The 19,967-nt window shown below is 46.5% G+C and overlaps 1 protein-coding gene across 1 annotated transcript in view; it reads right to left on the bottom strand.

Moving 5' to 3' along the window:
• Window positions 1-19,967, bottom strand: part of LOC135873059 (alpha-2-macroglobulin-like) — a 1,316,454-nt gene that overhangs the window by 374,390 nt on the left and 922,097 nt on the right. The window lies entirely within an intron of this gene.

Genomic DNA, 19,967 nt, shown 5'->3' on the forward strand with positions numbered 1-19,967 from the left:
CCAACTGCCCCAAGAACCCCAACAGACTGCAGTTCATTACATCGGAGTCACACCCAAGGTCCTCAGGCCCAGATGCCTCCCAGGTACCCTCAGAGCGAAGGGAAACTGTGAGTGTGGGCAGGAAGAGGCTTACAGCGTGGATGGGCCACTGGAGCACAGGTGTCAGCTATCCACCAATCGGTAGGGGACCCCAAATTCATCAACCCAGAGGCCCAAGTGACGATTCAACCATTCATGTCAAAATCGTTAAACTTGCCTACAGCTGAGTTGCCTGTCCAGTACAAGGGCTGGTCAGGAATGTGGACTTTTGCAGTCTATGATGATTATCCCATTCCCATGCTGCTGGGGGAAGTTTTGGCCAACCATGTGAAGCTAGCCAAGAGGGTGGGAATGGTCACCTGCAGCCAGGCTAAGCAAGCTTCCACACCTATCCCTGTTCCTGAGCCTTCCATCAGGGCCGCGTCTGTGTTACCAGAGACCCATACAGAAGTGGTGGAACCAGATCCCCTGCCAATGACTGCAACAGCCATAGTGGATCCAGTCCCAGAGACCCAGCCGAAGCCAGTCCCAGAACCGGAATTGGCGAAGCAACCAGCACCAGAACCATTGCCAGCACTGAGTCCAGCGCTTGCAACCCCGTCTACAACTCCAATGCCAGAGGGTATCAGCGAGCCTGCACTGGCAGAAGCAGCAGATAACCCTACACAAGAGGCTCAGCCAGAGCCTGAAATACCACATAGTGCTCCAGCAGAGAGTGGTTCACAGTCAACGGAAACAGCACCATCACCTGCATCGCTTCCAGAGGGACCAAGCCCAGGTCCACAGTCCAGTGAGGAACTGATGTCTCCAGCATCAAGAGAACAGTTCCAGGCCGAACAGGAAGCAGATGAAAGCCTCCAGGGAGCTTGGATGGCGGCACGGAGCAACCCACCGCCTCTCATCTCTTCTAATTGATCCTGGTTTGTTGTAGAAAGAGGACTTTTATACAAGGAAACTCTTTCTGGTGGGCACCAGGAAGACTGGCATCCTCAGAGACAGTTGGTATTTCCAACTAAGTACCGGGTAAAACTCTTGAGCTTAGCCCATGGTCATCCTAGTGGCCATGCTGGGGTGAACAGGACCAAAGACCATTTGGGGAGGTCATTCCATTGGGAGGGTCTGGGCAAGGATGTTTCTACTTATGTCCGGTCTTGTGAGGTGTGCCAAAGAGTGGGAAAACCCCAAGACCAGATCAAAGCCGCTCTCCAGCCACTCCCCATAATCGAGGTCCCATTTCAGCGAGTAGCTGTGGATATTCTGGGTCCTTTCCCGAAAAAAGACTTTCATGGATTTTGCCATCTGATGGCCGGAAGCAGTAGCTCTAAGCAACACCAGAACTAAAAGTGTGTGCCAGGCACTAACAGACATTTTTGCAGGGTAGGTTGGCCCTCCGACATCCTTATGGATTCGGGAACTAATTTCCTGGCAGGGACCATGAAAAGCCTGTGGGAAGCTCATGGGGTGAACCATTTGGTAGCCACCCCTTACCACCATCAAACGAATGGCCTGGTGGAGAAGTTTAATGGAACTTTGGGGGCCATGATACGTAAATTCGTAAACGAGCACTCTAATGATTGAGACCTAGTGTTGCAGCAGTTGCTCTTTTCCTACAGAGCTGTACCACATCCCAGTTTAGGGTTTTCACCATTTGAACTTGTGTATGGCCGCAAGGTTAAGGGGCCATTACAGTTGGTGAAGCAGCAATGGGAGGGGTTTACGCCTTCTCCAGGAACTAACATTCTAGACTTTGTAAGCGACCTACAAAACACCCTCCGACACTCTTTAGCCCTTGCTAAAGAAAACCTAAAAGAGGCTCAGGAAGAGCAAAAAGCCTGGTATGATAAACATTCCAGAGAACGGTCCTTCAAAGTAGGGGACAAGGTCATGGTCTTGAGGGCGCTCCAGGCCCATAAGATGGAAGCATCATGGGAAGGGCCATTCACGGTCCAAGAGCACCTGGAGCTGTTAACTATCTCATAGCATCCCCCACCTCAAACCTAAAGCTTAAAGCGTACCATGTTAATTCTCTAAAGCCCTTTTATTCCAGATAATTAAAGGTTTTCAGTTTATAGTCCAGGAAGGAGATGACGCTGAGTGGCCTGAAGGTGTCTACTACGAAGGAAAAAGTGGTGGTGGCATGGAAGAGGTGAACCTCTCCATGACCCTTGGACATCTGCAGGGACAGCATATCAAGGAGCTGTGCACTAGCTTTGCGCCGATGTTCTCAGCCACCCCAGGACGGACCAAACGGGCATGCCACTCCATTGACACAGGTAATACTCACCCAATTAGAACCCCACCATACCGGGTGTCTCCTCACGCCAAAACTGCTATAGAACGGGAGATCCAGGAAATGCTACAGATGGGTGTAATCCACCCCTCTGAAAGTGCGTGGGCATCTCCAGTGGTTCTAGTTCCCAAACCAGATGGAGAGATACGTTTTTGCATGGACTACCATAAGCTAAATGCTGTAACTCACCCAGACAACTATCCAATGCCACACACAGATGAGCTATTGGAGAAACTAGGACATGCCCAGTTCATCTCTACCTTAGACTTAACCAAGGGGTACTGGCAGGTACCGCTAGATGAATCCGCCAAGGAAAGATCAGCCTTCATCACCCATGTCGGGCTGTATGAATTTAATGTGCTCCCTTTCGGGCTGTGAAATACATCCGCCACCTTCCAAAAACTTGTGGATGGTCTCCTAGCAGGATTGGGAGAATCTGCAGTCGCCTACCTTGATGATTTGGCCATCTTTTCTGATTCATGGGCAGAACACCTGAAGCATCTGCAAAAAGTCTTCGAGCGCATAAGGGAGGCAGGACTAACTGTTAAGTCTAAAAAGTGTCAAATAGGCCTAAACAGAGTGACTTACCTTGGACACCAGGTGGGTCAAGGAACTATCAACCCCCTACAGGCCAAAGTGGATGCTATCCAAAAGTGGCCTTTCCCAAAGTCAAAGAAACAGGTCCAATCCTTCTTAGGCTTGGCCGGATATTACAGGCGATTTGTACCGCACTACAGCTAAATCGACGCTCCACTGACAGACCTAACCAAAAAGAAATAGCCAAATGCAGTTCAGTGGCCTGAAGATTGTCAGAAGACCTTTAACCAGCTTAAAGCGACACTCATGTCTGACCCTGTGCTAAGGGTCCCAGACTTTGACAAACCGTTCCTAGTAACCACAGATGCGTCCGAGCGTGGTGTGGGAGCAGTTTTAATGCAGGAAGGACCGGATCAAGAATTCCATACTGCCGTGTTTCTCAGCAAGAAACTGTCTGAGAGGGAAAGCCACTGGTCAATCAGTGAAAAGGAATGCTATGCCATTCTGTTCATGCTGGAAAAGCTACGCCCATACATTTGGGGACGGCGTTTCCAACTTCAATTGGGGGAGGGATAGCTCAGTGGTTTGAGCATTAACCTGCTAAACCCAGGGTTGTGAGCTCAATCCTTGCAGGGGCCATTTAGGGATCTGGGGCAAAAATTTGTCTGGGGATTGGTCCTGCTTTGAGCAGGGGGTTGGACTAGATGGCCTCCTGAGGTCCCTTCCAACCCTGATATTCTATTTTCTTTTCTTTTTCTTACAAACCGACCATGCTTCACTAAAGTGGCTTCACACCGCCAAGGGAAATAACAAAAAACTTCTTCGGTGGGGTTTAGCTCTCCAAGATTTTGATTTTGAAATACAACACATTTCAGGAGCTTCTAACAAAGTGGCTGATGCACTCTCCCATGAAAGTTTCCCAGAATCAACTGGTTAAAAGTTGTTCTTGGAATGTGGGACATATTGTTAGTTTTTATATAATCAGTAGTATGTCTAAAGGTGCATGTGTCTTATTAACTCTGTTTTCTCCTAGAGCTCTAGGAAGAAATCACAGCTAGTGTGGAACCGGCTGTCCAACACTAGCTGTGATTTGGGGGGGCGTGTCATAACTATAAAGGGAAGGGTAACAACCCTCCTGTATACAATACTATAAAATCCCTCCTGGCCAGAGGCACCAAAATCCTTTTACCTGTAAAGGGTTAAGAAGCTCAGGTAACCTGGCTGACACCTGACCCAAAGGACCAATAAGGGGACAAGATACTTTCAAATCTTAGGGGGGCAGAAGGGGCTTTTTGTGTGCGTGTGTGTGTGTGGTGTTCACTCTTGGGACTAAGAGGGACCGGACATCAGTCCATGTTCTCCAAATCTTTCTGAACAAGTCTCTCATATTTCAAACTTGTAAGTAACAGCAAGGCAAGGCGTATTAATTTATCTTTGTTTTCTCAACTTGTGAATTTTCTCTTTGCTAGAGGGAGATTTATCTCTGTTTTGTTGTAACTTTGAACTAAGGCTAGAGGGAGTTCCTCTGGGTTCTTTGAATCTTATTACCCTGTAAAGTTATTTCCCAGCCTGATTTTACAGAGATGATTTTTACCTTTTCTTTTTAATAAAATCCTTCTTTTAAGAATCTGACTGATTTTTCCATTGTCCAAAGACCCAGGGGGTTGGGTCTTTGATCACTTTGTAACCAATTGGTTAGGATATTATTCTCAAGCCTCCCCAGGAAAGGGGGTGTAAGGGCTTGGGGGGATATTTTGGGGGAAGAGGAACTCCAAGTGGTCCTTTCCCTGTTTCTTGTTAAATCACTTGGTGGTGGCAGCGTACCAGGTTTTAACCTAAGCTGGTAGAAATAAGCTTAGGGGGCTTTCATGCGGGTCCCCACATCTGTATCCTAGAGTTCAGAGTGTGGAAGGAACGCTGACAAGGGGTCATAGTAGACAAAGAACTGAACGTGAGCTCCCAGTGTGATGCTGCTGCAAAAACAGCTAAGGTGATCCTTGTATGTGTAAACAGGGGAGCAATGAGTACAGCTGCTGAAATGCAGGATTTCCAGTGTACATGACAATTCACTATTTTAAAATTCCTGTGAATTGGAAATCCGGCTAAAATTTTGTTTTGGAAACTCCAGCCCATGGTGTATCCAACATGAAATTTGCTCCCAGGAACCCCAACAGATGCGGAGTGACACTGACATTCTTGTCAGTTTCACCACTGTTAACATCAGGACAAGCATGTCAATTTCCCACAGCCACTGCTGGGGCTCTGGGGCAGCCTCATCAGGTGGCCTGCCCTGGACTGGGGACCCCCGGGCTCCTAGACTCCTTGGCCAGCTGGCAGCCTAAATAGGCAAATAGCCCAGTCCAGGACATTCTGTAAGGCAGGGCTGCCCCAGAACCACTGACCCTGGGACACCGGAACCTATCCCAGGACTTCCAGGATCCCTGATGCAGACCCTGGAGCCGAGCCTTGGTTAGAGCTGGGGCTCCCAGGGCTTGCAGTTTCCTATCCCATGACAGAGAGCCTGAAAGCATTGGCAGGGCTGCCCTGGAGGTACAGACCCTAGAAAGACTAGGGTTTCCAGTTCTGGGGCAATCTGTATGGTGGGGATGCCCAGAGCTGCAGATCCTAGAGGACTGTGGTACCCAGCCCCGGGACAATCTGCATGACTAACAGGAGCCACCAGGGAACCTGTCAGGAAACTATGGACATTTCCACCAGACCCTGCTTGTGGTTTCGAGAAAGTTTGTTGAACCCGATTCACTTTCATGATAAATGTTGAGTTCAACGAACTGGCATTTTCCAAGGAAACTCTGGTTTACCAGATAATTTCCAACCCGCTATAGTAGGGAGGTGATTTTTTCTCTGTGTACAGCACTGTGGAGACAGATACTGCATCTGCTTTTAGTGTCCACATTGTAAGAAGGATGTTAAAAAATTCCAGGGCTTGAAAATGTGCCCTGCAGTGAGAGATTAAAGGAGGTCAATCTGTTTAGCTTATCAAAAAGATTACCTAGATGGACATGGTAAAGGGTGGTAACTAGCCACGTCAGAGGGGCAATGAGTAACTTGTTTGTATCAGAGTAAAAAAGACAGGTCAGAGAGGCGATGTCTTTCTGTCCTCAGCTGGGTGGGAGTGGAAAGTCTCGCCACTCACTGAGCCAAGTCCATTGTAAGGGGCATAGATGTGCCAGTGTAACTGTTGACATTGATCCGGGGAGCTAGTACCGTGCTTTGTCAGTAATAAACCTGGCCGAGCGCCTTCACCACTGAACCGAGTCCGTGGTCTTCTTGGGCAGTTTGATCGAGACCTGATGCATCAATTATCTGCGCACAGCTGAAAACACACACAGAGAGAAAACACGCACAGCCAACAGCTGACAACACCTGGGAGGTAGGGAAGTGTAATTATCTCCATTTTACACATAGAGAACCAAAGCCCAGAGACACTATGCCCAAAATTACCAAAAGCGTCCACTGATTTTGGGTGCCCAACTTGAGAAACCCACGTCCTGGCTTTTGAGAGTGCAGCATCACTCCCACTGACTTCAGTTTAGAGTTGTGAGAGCTCAGCACTACTGCAAATCAAACACTCATGGTTTCAAGGGGGCCACCCATAAAATGAGGAACACACAATTAATGACCACCTGGGAAACATTTGGTTTCAGTGACTTGCCAAACATCACATAGGAACTCTGTGGCAGAAGCAGGGATAAAATCCAATTCCCCAGGGCAGCATCCAACTGCCTTAACAAGAGACCCTCCTTTCTCTTTCTGCAATCCCCTGCCTCATACACTGCACGCTTCACAATTCCTGCAACAAATGAGGCAGAGATCCTATAGACAATCTCATCTTTCACTCCAAAACCCTGATTCAGAGCACTGTTTATTCTGTGAAGAAAATAGCATGTTATCATGTAATGAAAGACCATATCTTAATGCATACGCCAAAATAGAGGTGCAAAGACAACTTTAATTCTGCCATTTCCTTATTTTTTACATCTCAACTTTGCAAACTTAACGTTCCTTAAAAGTAATGTTTTGTGCATAATTTCCTAGCTTTAAAAAAAAACAAACTGAAAAAACAGAAGTTCTAAGATGCGGAATCATGTTGAAACCCACATGGATCGTCAGCAGGGTTGGAACCTCTAGATCTGCCACACAAACCTCTGCCACTTGAGCTAATGGAGTAACTGACAGCAGTAGTAGGTTGTCATCCTCTTTGTGGACCAGCACTAAACAGGTATCAGAAGATTTTTTTGGAGTGTTTGACAAATATTTGCTGACAGCAGGGGAATGGCAAAACTCAGGGATACTGGGTTCCATTCCAGGCTCTGGAGAGGTGTGTTCTCTCATCGTCACAGACCCATCTTCCCCTTTTCTACCAAGCCTAACTCCTTGTGTTCCTCCCCTCCAACCTGTCCCGGTCCTGTCTCTTCCCCATCCCTTGCTCTGTGTCCCAGTCCCATTCTTCTTGTCTATCCAATTCCAGTCTCCACTCCTCAAGCTTCTCATCCCCAGTCCCAGTCTCCTTGCCAAGCCAGTCCTAGACTTCACCTCTGGCTTCCCCGGCCAAGTCCCAATTTCCCCCTGTTTCCTGTGCTGTCCCTCCCTTCTGGGGTCCTCAGCTGATCTGTTTCTCACTCTTACCCTTGCCTTGGGTTGTCCTGTCTGCCCCAAGCCCCAGTTTCCATCCCTGGATGCCTCATCCAGTCTCAGGGTTTCTCTCTACACACACTTAGCTTGTGGAAAACTGGGGTGTAAATTTACCTCGCACTAGCCTGCTGCACACTGAGTGTCCGTGTGGAGCCTGCTGCTGCACACTAACATTTCCCTAATGCTTGGAAATGGGATAGATCAAAGCACAGAAGGGAACTGCTAGGGCTTCTCTTCGCTACCACACTAAATCAGTGCCACTGTATCGATGCAGCGGTGCCGATTTAACGCGTCTGGTGAAGACGCATTACGTCGATGGGTGAGCTCTCTCCTGTCGACATAATTAGTCCACCTCATCGAGAGGCAGAAGCTTGCTTGGCGGCAGAGCATATCCCGCTGACATAGTGCAATGTAGACACTGCTTTAAGTCAATGTAAGCTCGGGGAAGGGGGGTTGTTTTCACACCCCTGAGCGACATAACTTACATCAACGTAAGCAGTAGTGCAGACAAGGCCTCAGTGCGCAGCCACACCGTCCACATGGACACTCAGTGCATGGCAGGACAGTGAAGGGGAGATTTACACCCCAGCTTGCCACAAACTAAATGTTCATGAAGATATGCTTTCAGTCTCCCCCACCCCACCCTGACTGCTTATTCCAGTCTCATCGCCCAGTTAGTCTTAGACTCCCCCACACCCTTGTTCCTGATCTGATCTGTTTTTTCTCACCCACAACCAGTTCCTCCCCACTGGCTCCCAGTCCCAGATTCCTCATCCAGTGTGACATTCTATACTATGGGAGAGCGTGCTGTAACCCCCATATAACCTAATTTTCATACAGTTGTGATATTACATACAAAGCATGCGTTGTAAGGTATCAGGGGAAAGGTTATGATCTGCTGAAAGTCATTTCTCTATTCATATATGTATATCATTAATGCATATGAAGTTATGATAATTGTGTAGTATGGTTGTCACTAAAACATGCTGTAAGTTGGGGGAATCAGCCAGATATTAGCTCCCCAGAGGCAACAGTAAGGAAAGTAACCAACGCCCAGGCGGGGTGTCAAACAACCCATCAACAGCCATTGTCCAGGAAGGGGAAGGAAAGGACACAAAAAAGGAAGAGATGTTTGCCCAGCTCTTCCTCTCTCTTCCACCTACATCTACAGACATCACACCAAGCGACTGAAGCACTGATCTAAGGGGAAAGCCTGGCTGAAGAGCAACCAAAGAGCAACTCTGGAAAGAGTTGAGGACTTCTGTTACCTTGGTTGCCAATTTTCTCAAAAGGCAAAAATAGACAGTGAGATCAAGCACAGGATCCAGTGCACAAGTGCTTCCTTTGGGAACCTGCTCTGGCGTGTTTTCACAGACCATGACCTACAGCAGGACACCAAGATCCAGGTCTATGAGACAATTGTTATTCCTACACTCCTTTATAGATGTGAAACCTGGGTGACCTATCGACAGCACCTCAAGAGTCTGGAGAGGTACCACCAACGATGTCTCTGGAAGATCCTTTGCATCAAGTGGGAAGATCACTGCACTAACACCAGCATTCTCATTGAAGCCAATGTCACCAGCACTGAAGCAATGATCCTCACTCACCAACTCTGCTGGGCTGGACATTGTGTGCGGATGCCAGACTCTCGCCTCCCAAAACAAGCCCTCTACTCTCAGCTCACCCATGGTCAGAGATCCCGTGATAGTCATAGGAAACCCTACAAAGACACACTGAAATCATATCTCAAGAAAACTCATGTGGACATCACAAGCTGGGAGAAGCAATCAACCAACCGATCTCAATGATGTTTCATTCTCCACCAGGCAGTGGCCCGCTTCAAGGAGAAGTGCCCTGCCCTCGAATTTGAAAAGAGAGAGAGAAGGAAGGAGAGAAAAAGAACTTTCCCCCAGCAGGCAGCTGACTCATCAGGAAATGTCTGTACCTATTGCGGGAAGATCTATGTTTCCAGGATCGGACTCCTGAGTCGTCTCAGGACCCATATGTAAATCTGTGGTAGAGATCATCCTCAAATGGAGGGGTCGCCAATGATGGCGATGCTGCTGCTGCAACCAATGAGGCTGTGGGCCGACAGACAACAGCCTCTTTCACTGTGCATCCCTGATTTACTCCCTGGGCACCGTTCAGCCTGTGCACTGACCGGGGCAGGGACCTTGGCAGAGGAGAATTTTTTGGCGAAGTCTGGTATTAATCCAACCAGAAATGAAAAGTGAAAGCGGGATGAAAAGGGGTTGAGAGAGACAAGGTGGCTGAGGTAATATCTTCTATTGGTCCAACTCCTGTTGGTGAGAGAGACAAGCTTCTGAGCTTACACACAGCTCTTCTCTGTAAGATCAAAAGTTTGTCTCTCTCCAGCAGAAATGGGTCCAATAAAAGATATTACCTCACTCACCTTGTCTGTCTAATATCCTGGGACTAACGCAGCTACAACAACACTGCATATAAGAAGAGGGCTGTCACTTTTTGGAAAGTTTTCTAGTATTCTGTCAGAACAGTATCTCTCAAAAATTGCTTGGTGCAGAAACATCACAGCTCTCGTATGTGTTTGTTCTCAGTGATATCTAGTGCACAGGGCTAATATGTAGACAGGTCACTGGTTATTTCTAGAATAATTCTGAATGGGTTCAATCCTGAGTCCTTTATTCTGTTTCTACTCAGTCTTTACATAGCAAACTCACATTACAGTCAATAGCTGCCTGCCTGAGTAAGGAACCCTGGGTTTGGCCCTATGAGCTGGTCCTGCACCTCTATCCAGGGAAGACGGGGATTAGTGACAAGAATGGACATAACCATAAGAGCTATGGAAAGACTCATTCTCCTCCCCAACCTTCAGCACAGTCAGGAACTACCCTGCCAGCATGGCAGGGGTTAAAGGGACCCTTTGGGCCCAGCTAGCCCCACCCTGCTATATCTGCAGCCAATGCCAGGCCTGGGGGGAGAAAAGGAGAGAGCCTGGCTCAGTTGAGGGCTGACTGGCGAAGAGGCAGGAGCTATCCGCCTCCCTACCTGAGGGGAAGGGTCACTAGCCTGGCAGCCGAGACAGCTGCCAGGGAGTAAGCGCTGTCTCCCCAGCCAAGGGGGACTGTGGAGGAGACCTAAGAGCCTCCGGCAACTAAGGTAACTGGGTGACTGAAGCGCAGAGACATTGTGGGGGTCAGTCTCACCAAACTTGCGGCTGCCCCATCTGAAGGAATCTGGGACCACAGCAGGAGGCCACCCAAGATCCATGAGAGGGCACTATGGGGTACAAGCCACCCAGCGAATGGGACTAGAGGGGCCATGCCCCAAACAAAAGGGACAGTGGTAGGAAGTAGCCCAGTGCAGGGGATTTAGATCCCTGCTGGGAGGCCTCCCCTATTCCGGAGTAGATGCATGCAGGACCCTGGGCTGGGACTCGTTGGAGAAAGAGGGCCTGGGTTTCCCTGCCCCACTGCCTAAAATGGGGCAACTTAACCTGGAAAATAAGGGACTGGAGGTCAGGGGCACCAATCACTAGGTTGCCCGCCCCTTCAGACGCCCTGTTACAAACCCAAACTTTATTCCCACTGCAGACATGCAGCTCCAGCTGAGATGCAGGCGCAGTTTTACAGAAGGGACTTTTGCTCTGATGCCCCTTTGTCTGTGAGCAGCTCCCTCCTCCTGGTGCGGTTCAGCGGAGAGGGACTCCCTGCTGTGCACTTGCTAGGTGTGCAGCACAAGGCATTGCAGTGGTTATTACCGGGTTAGGGAATTCACACTGGTGAAGGTCGATCTGTTTTTTTCCACAGTTTCAAAGTCCTGACAATTAAGCTCATTTTTGTAAAGTACCTGCCCAACCCATCTTTTTATTTTTTTAAAATACTAGGAAATGGCAGATGTAAGCTGGGTCTGAATGAGTTCTCCCCTGACAGCTAGCTGGGAGGGGGAGAGATTTACATGAACACACCTCCTCTGCCTAGATATCCTGCAGATAATGTGGGATGTATATTACTGGGATGTAAATTTACCCCGCACTAGCCTGCAGCACACTGAGTGTCTGTGTGGACCCTGCTGCTGCGCACTAACAGTTCCCTAGTGCTGTGAAATGGGAGTAGATCAAAGCACACTAGGAGGAGTGGAGACTGGAATTGGATAGACAAGAAGAATGGGACTGGGACACAGAGCAAGGGATGGGGGAAGACACCAGCCCACTACTGCCCTGATGAACGACTGCATCAACAAGAAACCTTCCACCCTGCAAAGCAGGCAAACTCCTGGCTGGATCAGAGATTCTTGATAAGCCTCCACCCCTGGCCACAGGTCCCACAGCTGGGCTGAGACCCTCCATGACACTGACCCACATTCAGAAAACGAACAGGAAATTGGGAGCCATTCCAAGGGAAAGGAAAGGCCTGGCACTGGAACAACTGGAGATGAGAAAATGAAAATGCTTCACAGTCACAGTGGGGGGTCCTCAGTGGCCAGTGCCCTACAAACACTGACCCTACTCCCCAGTCAGAAACAACCCCACACTTGTTACATTTTACAACCCCTTTGCCCCCTCTCACAACTCCCTCCCCATTACTTACAGTTTTCCATCTAACACTGTCCTTTCACCTTCCCATCATTAAACACACGGACTGCTTCCATCTCCCTCCTCACTGCTGCAATCCCCATGGCAAGAAGATGCCTGTGCTCCGCCACTGACACACCCTACAGAACACAGCACTGTGGAAGCAGAGAAAGAACTGATAGGAAGGGGATTGCAATGCATGACAGTTTGTTATCAAGAGTCAGGCTAACTGTAACCCTAATAACGCGAGATTTGTAGAAGCGAGGATTGTGTGAGGCGAGTGGGAAAGAACTGTGTGAGAAGTTGTTGTGACCTTGTGTAGATAATGTGCAAACAATATGGAATGTAGACTAAGAGTCTACATTAGTGAGAAAAACAAGATATCAGAATGACCTATGTATAAACAAAATGCAGCTGTTGCTTTTCTTTGTCTGTAACAAAAGGTATAAATGCTTGCTGTAATTGTTTACCTGTTGAGAGACCTGCCTAGGAGGGGGAGACCCTGTGTCCTAATGCACTGTCTCCCTTTACACAGCTGCTTGAGAGAATAAAGTATCTGACTTTGCTGTATCCGACCAAAAGAGTGAGAACTCTATTATTCTCTGACAGCGCTAAAATGATGCATACTGGATCCCTCAGGGTACATTGGCATTTCTTCCCTTTGGTCACATGGGTGGCTCAGAACCAGATCTCATATCACAGTCACAGCTTTTCCCAGCTGCTCCAACTCATCGCCTCCACCATTCAGTACAGCTACACCTAACACAGTGACTGCAGCTGGAGTACAGGCAAATAATTCCCAGTGGCAGTGGCTAGTCCAGCTCCAGGGGGCAGAGTTAAGGCTGCCTTGGCATTCACCTTAACTCTGTATTGCCTGGTTTTCAGGGGTTTGAGTTTGGCCCAACTCGATGTCTTGGAAGGGCACGAGATACCTCGGGCAACCTGAACTCTGTGTGAATGAAGTCTTTGTCAGTGAATTTTAACTTAACTCCACAGTCTCTGACATGCGGAGCTGTCTGTCCACAGGCAGTAAGGAGAGTCTGGCCTTCATTGCAGTGAATGAACAATGGCCTCCTGTCTCGGGCGGGACTCGTAGAGCCCCAGTGATGGTAAATAGGTCACCAGTGTGAGAAATGTTTAACTCTAGCAGTGACTGCAGGGCTATGTGCACACAGAGGGCTCAGGTCTCCATAGCGCTGTGTATAGGCAGCTGCACTCATGTAAAGGTGGTGTAAAGTGGTCCTTATACATCACTACTAGTGAATTACACCAACTCACCACCTCTGAAGTGATTGTTGCCTGTGTGAAATGGGTGTAACTGCAGCTAGACCAGTTGAGTTTGTGAGACAAGAGTCATGCTCCAAAAGAGAATGAGGCTGAACAAAGAAGGGAGTGGTTAGCAAAATCTATACTGTGCTCAGTCTCCAGTGCGAGCCTGGGTAAATTGGATGCAAGTGGCTGGAGTACGTGCAAAGCTGGTGTACAGGGTCCTACTCGATAACCATATTTAACAAGGCCATGCTCTGTGCTGACCTCACCGCTGTTCTTCCCTGGGGAGACAAGTCTGTTTTTATGCTTCCCCCCTGGTACTGCTTTGTGTATATCGGATTGCTGCCTGACGTGTAGACTATGGGTAGGACCTCGGGGGGAGAGATAGTTCAGTGGTTTGAGCATTAGCCTACTAAAACCCAGGGTTGTGAGTTCAATCCTTGAGGGGGCTGTTTAGGGATATGGGGCAAAAATCTGTTGGATGATTTAATTGGGGATTGGTCCTGCTTTGAGCAGGCGGTTGGCCTACATGATCTTCCAACCCTGATATCACTGGTCTACAATTTTTGAGAAGTCGTCTGCTTCAGAGATAAAATGTGCTATTTATTATGTATTTTGATGTGCTGAATTCAAATATGACAATTAAAACAACTGATTGGCTACTGTTTCTAAGATATTTAAATTTTTACATTTTATGTCTATGTATATTGTGTAGATAGTAGAGTTTTAATCATAAATTGTAAACCTAGGTCTTTTCATGTGTTTATGGTTGCTTTACATGATAATATTTCACCTGTCCTGTTTATGTAACACTTTAAAAATCAGCAAAAGGGTTATATAAATAAAATTTATTATGAAACAAAAGGCAAAAAACTATTATGTACATAGTTTAGTCCTATTCAGTGTCTACTCGGCGCTTCTTGGCTTGTCTCTTGTATTCTTGAAATGGAGCATCTCTTGTCACTGTCCAGCAATAGTCTGCAAGCATTGATGGGCTCCATTTGCCCTGATAGCGTTTCTCCATTGTTGCAATGTTCTGGTGAAATCGCTCGCCATGCTCGTCGCTCACTGCTCTGCAGTTCAGTGGGAAAAAATCTAGATGAGAGTGCAAAAAATGTATCTTTAGTGACATGTTGCAACCAAGGCTTTTGTATGCCTTGAGGAGGTTTTCCACCAACAACCTGTAGTTGTCTGCCTTGTTGTTTCCGAGAAAATTTATTGCCACTAACTGGAAGGCTTTCCATGCCATCTTTTCCTTGCCACGCAGTGCATGGTCAAATGCATCATCTCGAAGAAGTTCACGAATCTGAGGACCAACAAAGACACCTTCCTTTATCTTAGCTTCACTTAACCTTGGAAATTTTCCACGGAGGTACTTGAAAGCTGCTTGTGTTTCATCAATGGCCTTGACAAAGTTCTTCATCAGACCCAGCTTGATGTGTAAGGGTGGTAACAAAATCTTCCTTGATTCAACAAGTGGTGGATGCTGAACACTTTTCCTCCCAGGCTCCAATGACTGTTGGAGTGGCCAATCTTTCTTGATGTAGTGGGAATCTCTTGCATGACTATCCCATTCGCAGAGAAAACAGCAGTACTTTGTGTATCCAGTCTGCAGACCAAGCAAGAGAGCAACAACCTTCAAATCGCCACAAAGCTGCCACTGATGTTGGTCATAGTTTATGCACCTCAAAAGTTGTTTCATGTTGTCATAGGTTTCCTTCATATGGACTGCATGACCATTGCAGTCATGGAATTGATGGCAAAACATTGCCATTATGCAGTAAAACAGCTTTAAGACTCGTCTTCGATGAATCAATGAACAGTTTCCACTCATCTGGATCGTGAACGATGTTGAGGGCTGCCATCACACCATCGATGTTGTTGCAGGCTACAAGATCACCTTCCATGAAGAAGAATGGGACAAGATCCTTTTGACGGTCACGGAACATGGAAACCCTAACATCACCTGCCAGGAGATTCCACTGCTGTAGTCTGGAGCCCAACAGCTCTGCCTTACTCTTGGGTAGTTCCAAATCCCTGACAAGGTCATTCAGTTCAGCTTGTGTTATGAGGTGTGGTTCAGAGGAGGAGGATGGGAGAAAATGTGGGTCCTGTGACATTGATGGTTCAGGACCAGAAGTTTCATCCTCTTCCTCTTCCTCGTCTGACTCAAGTGAGAATGATTCTGGTGCATCAGGAACCGGCAGTCCTTCTCCGTGGGCTACTGGGCGTATAGCTGATGGAATGTTTGGATAATGCACAGTCCACTTTTTCTTCTTTGACACACCTTTCCCAACTGGAGGCACCATGCAGAAGTAACAATTGCTGGTATGATCTGTTGGCTCTCTCCAAATCATTGGCACTGCAAAAGGCATAGATTTCCTTTTCCTGTTCAACCACTGGCGAAGATTTGTTGCACAAGTGTTGCAGCATATGTGTGGGGCCCACCTCTTGTCCTGATCTCCAATTTTGCAGCCAAATAAAGGTGATAGGCTTTCTTAACCAAAGTGGTTATACTGCACTTTTGTGATGCAAAAGTCACTTCACCACAAACATAGCAGAAGTTATCTGCACTGTTCACACAAGTACAAGGCATCTCTGCTCACTTTGGCTAAACAGAAATGTGTCCCTTTGCAAAATCAAACACTGACAAATAAGAGAGCACGACACTGTATGATTTCTAGAGCTGATATAGGGCAATTTGTTCAGCAGAGTGATGTAAGCTTCGTTATGATTGCATCATCCATGACTTCTAGGAATAACATGATGCAATTCATATCATGTATGACGCAATACCAGCTTCAGATTGCATCATTCATTGTTTTGCCTAAAAAGCAAGTACTGTCCAAACCCAGTCATAGATTTATTCATAGATCCAGTCAAAGATGTATTTGAGTCATTTCTGGTTTAAATTGAGATCCCTTCCCTTTATAACTCACTTATCCTCCGCCATTCCCAAGTCAAGGGTCGTATATACTGACCCAATAGCATATCTTGAAAACTAGAGCCAATCAACAATTTTAAGCATCATTTTCGTTCTCAGTGACCCAGAATTAGTAAAGTTTGACTACATTTATTTCAGAAGCATTTTGGCTGTAGAGCAGTGTTATTGATGTATTTGTTTGGATTTAAAATACTAAAGTGATGCCCAGCCAAGGCTCTAGGCACCCGGAAACACTGATGACACACTCAAATCCCTGCAGCATTAAGTCACCATTTCAACAGGATCTTAGCCAGCCAGACACCTACAGAAACTCCTTCCCAGCCATTTCTCATTATGTGACGCTTGGCTTCAGTCCTTCCCACCCCCTCCCCAAACGAGTGTATTTTGCAGTGTGCCCAGAAGGTCACCTAATTTGGGCTATTTTGACCGAAAGGGGAGAGCAAGTTCCAGAGTCTTGGAGCCTTCACAAAGAGCACGCTGCCAGCTACTCCTCTCTTTTATAAAAGGGGGAGCCAGCTGTGATAGTACGGCACAGGGAGAGAGGTGATCCCTCAAGGAGGCTGGTCCCAGGCCACTTAGGTCTTTATAAATCATCACCAACATCTTAACCTCCACCCAGAGCTGGGCAGCCAGTGTAGACCCTGCAGGACAGCTGTAACATGCTCCCAGCGAGATGCCCTGCTCAGTGAGTGAGTCGCTGCCATTTGCACCACCTTTGTTCTCGGAATAGTTTTAAGGTGCAGCCCCACATAGAGGTCACTGCCATAGTCCAATCTCAAGGTAACAAAGGCCTCAGTAACAGTGGCAAGATCCAATCAATCCTGAAAGGAAAAGTCACAACCTCCTAGCCAGGCACCAATGGTAAAAAGTTGACTATAAAAGTCACCACCTTCGTTCCAGTTAACCCAGCTCCCCTAGTAAAACACAGAGGAGACTTACCTGCTATGTCCTGAATTGTGAGGAGAAGAAGCCACAGCACCAGAGTGGAGAGATGTCCCTTCATTGCCAGCTTGACTTGCTGTCCCCTCCTCACACTGCACTGGCTGCACCTAAGCACCTGCCAGGGCTCCTCTGTGTCTGACAAGTGACAACAAAGCAGTGGAAGGGAAATATATAGATTCAGAGGCTGGCATCAGCTGCGCGAAGGAACCAATAGCAAACCCATCTGCCTTTTTAGTTATTATCAGTGGTTTCATCTGTGACTTTATGGAACTAAAACATCCAATAAAACTCAAAAGCAACAAACATCACCATATATGAGTGATGAGCCCCCTCCTGACATCAGGTTTACCACAGCCTCAGATCATCGGTGAGGGAAGGAAAAGTTCTGCACAAACTGTATCCGTGCTGTTTCTCACCCCGATAGATTCTATATTGTATTAAACATGAATTGAGAGAGGCTGGTTATTTTATAAACTAGGAAAAAAATCCCCTGTGCCAAAGGTGATCATTATGAGACCAATTCCCAGTATAGGACATGCCCAATTGTAGACAAAGACAAGTCACTAGAACCAGGTTGTGTCACTCAGATCAGCTGTTGTACAAGAGAAATTACCGAGCACCACTTGTAATATTGACAGTTATTCTATTAATAGACCTTGGGGTTTCCTGCCTAGACCATGATCATTAGTGGTAGAGGCAGATCTTAGGACTTCCTGAGTAGGCCATGACCCGCTCTTGCAGTAGCAGGATGTCCTGCACACACCATAACCATCAGTGCTGTCAGTAGGGGGAAGACTCCTTGGAAACAAGTCTACTTGATTCTTGGGACACAGACAATTAAAGAAACAGGCACAAGGCAAGGGGAATATAGCACAGAATAATGACTGGCTGGCACCACACCTACCTCAGGCTCTTCCTAAAGAGAACTGTTACAAATACTTGGGTTAAGGGAAATGTCTTTAACCCTTTACCTTTGCATTTTCTCCCATGCTGCCCTTTCTGTATGGAGAAAACTCCCCGAAAAAATCAGTGAAGCCAACACCCGATCCTCCTTCGAATCTCTCGAGACTCCGCTCTGTTGTGATTCCAGAAAAACACTTGACAGCGACTAGCTTGGCAGGGGAGGAGGCGTAGCTGTGCCTCCTCCCCTTCCTTTCCTCTCCTTTTTTACCAACCTCCCCGCCCCAATCCTGCCATTTCCCCTCACTCGGCCCTCCCCCTACTTAAAGAAACAGTAACGACAAAACAGGAAATTGCACCAATCATCAACATGTGAATTTGCTTCTATGTTATTTCTCCTATATCCAATCCTGCATCTGTTCTTGAGCCTTTTAGACTGTCAGCTTTATGGAGTTAGGAGTGTGTCTGTATCTGTGACCTGAATGGGCATTTGTGTGCTACGATAATATAAATGTAATAACAATTTGATTATTAATAATAACAATTAAGTCATGTCCTGCTTTTTTAGCAGAGAGTTTAAAGAAGAAAGAAGCAGGCTGCACTAATTAAAAATAAACCAACCTGGATTGGAGGGGAAGTGAAGGCTGATATAAAAATGAAATTATATATATATATATATATATAGTGGAAGACAGGTTATGTGAAGAGAATGAGCGGTCAGGAATTGTAGACAAAGCAAAGGATTACAAGGAGAACTCTATAGTCGTCAGAATTAAGGACAATTAGATGGAATATGTTAAGTATACTAGCAACAATAATAATCCTAAAAATGGTATCAGTCCATTACTAAATGGAAATGCTATACTTATCAGTAGCAATGCAGAGAAAACAGAAGTGTTCACGATATATTTTTATTCTATATTTGGGACAAAGTCAGATGATGTAGCCATATCACATGAGAATAAGGATGATGAAGAAACCCAGGAGAATGTTAAACAGCAGCTACTGTTAGACATTTTAAAATCAGCAGATCTGGATAACTTGCAATGAAGAGTTTAAAAAGAAGTGGCCGAGAAGCTCTCTGAATCATTAATATTAGTTTTCAGTAACTATGGGAATACTGGGGAAGCCCAAAAGACTAGACAAAAGCCAATGTGTTGTCAATATATAAAAAGGGTAAACAGCATGACCAAGGTAATTATAGGCCTGTGAGACTGACATTGATTCCAGGCAAAATAATATAACTTCTGATATGGTACTCATTTAATACAGAATTAAATGAGTGTAATATAATGAATGCAAATCAATGTGGGTTTATGGAAAACGGATCCTGTCAAATTAGCTTGATATCTCTTTTTAGTGAAATTACAAGTTTTGTTGATAAAGAACATCATCATGGTTATGGATTAAAAACTGGCTACCTGACAAGTGTAGGCTTTGATAAATGTAGGGTGCAAATTGCACAGGTCACTACTAACCGGTTTCTTACTCAGGGAGCTACCTAAGATTATTATCAAGTGAGATTGGTGAATCAATTATGTAGGAACAGGAAGACTTTGTTTAAAATAAAAATAAATCCAAGCATAAGCATAGTGTAACCCTTCTGCCCATCTAAGTTGGCAGCAACAAGGGCCGGGTTCTGTATCTAGGGGTTCCGTTTCAATAACGCAATGCAAAACCAGCTTTAGCCCCCACCCAGTGACCTGGGACAATTACATGCCACCCCCTGGGCGCCTCTAAGAGGCAATACTTCCCCTCTCGCAAGCACGGAGTCTGAGTGTAGCAGAAAATGTTTAATAACATGAGGTAAATGACATCAGCATTAAATTGGAAAAAAC

This window comes from Emys orbicularis, chromosome 1, assembly GCF_028017835.1.
Source record: "Emys orbicularis isolate rEmyOrb1 chromosome 1, rEmyOrb1.hap1, whole genome shotgun sequence".
Classification (NCBI taxonomy): Eukaryota; Metazoa; Chordata; order Testudines; family Emydidae; genus Emys; species Emys orbicularis.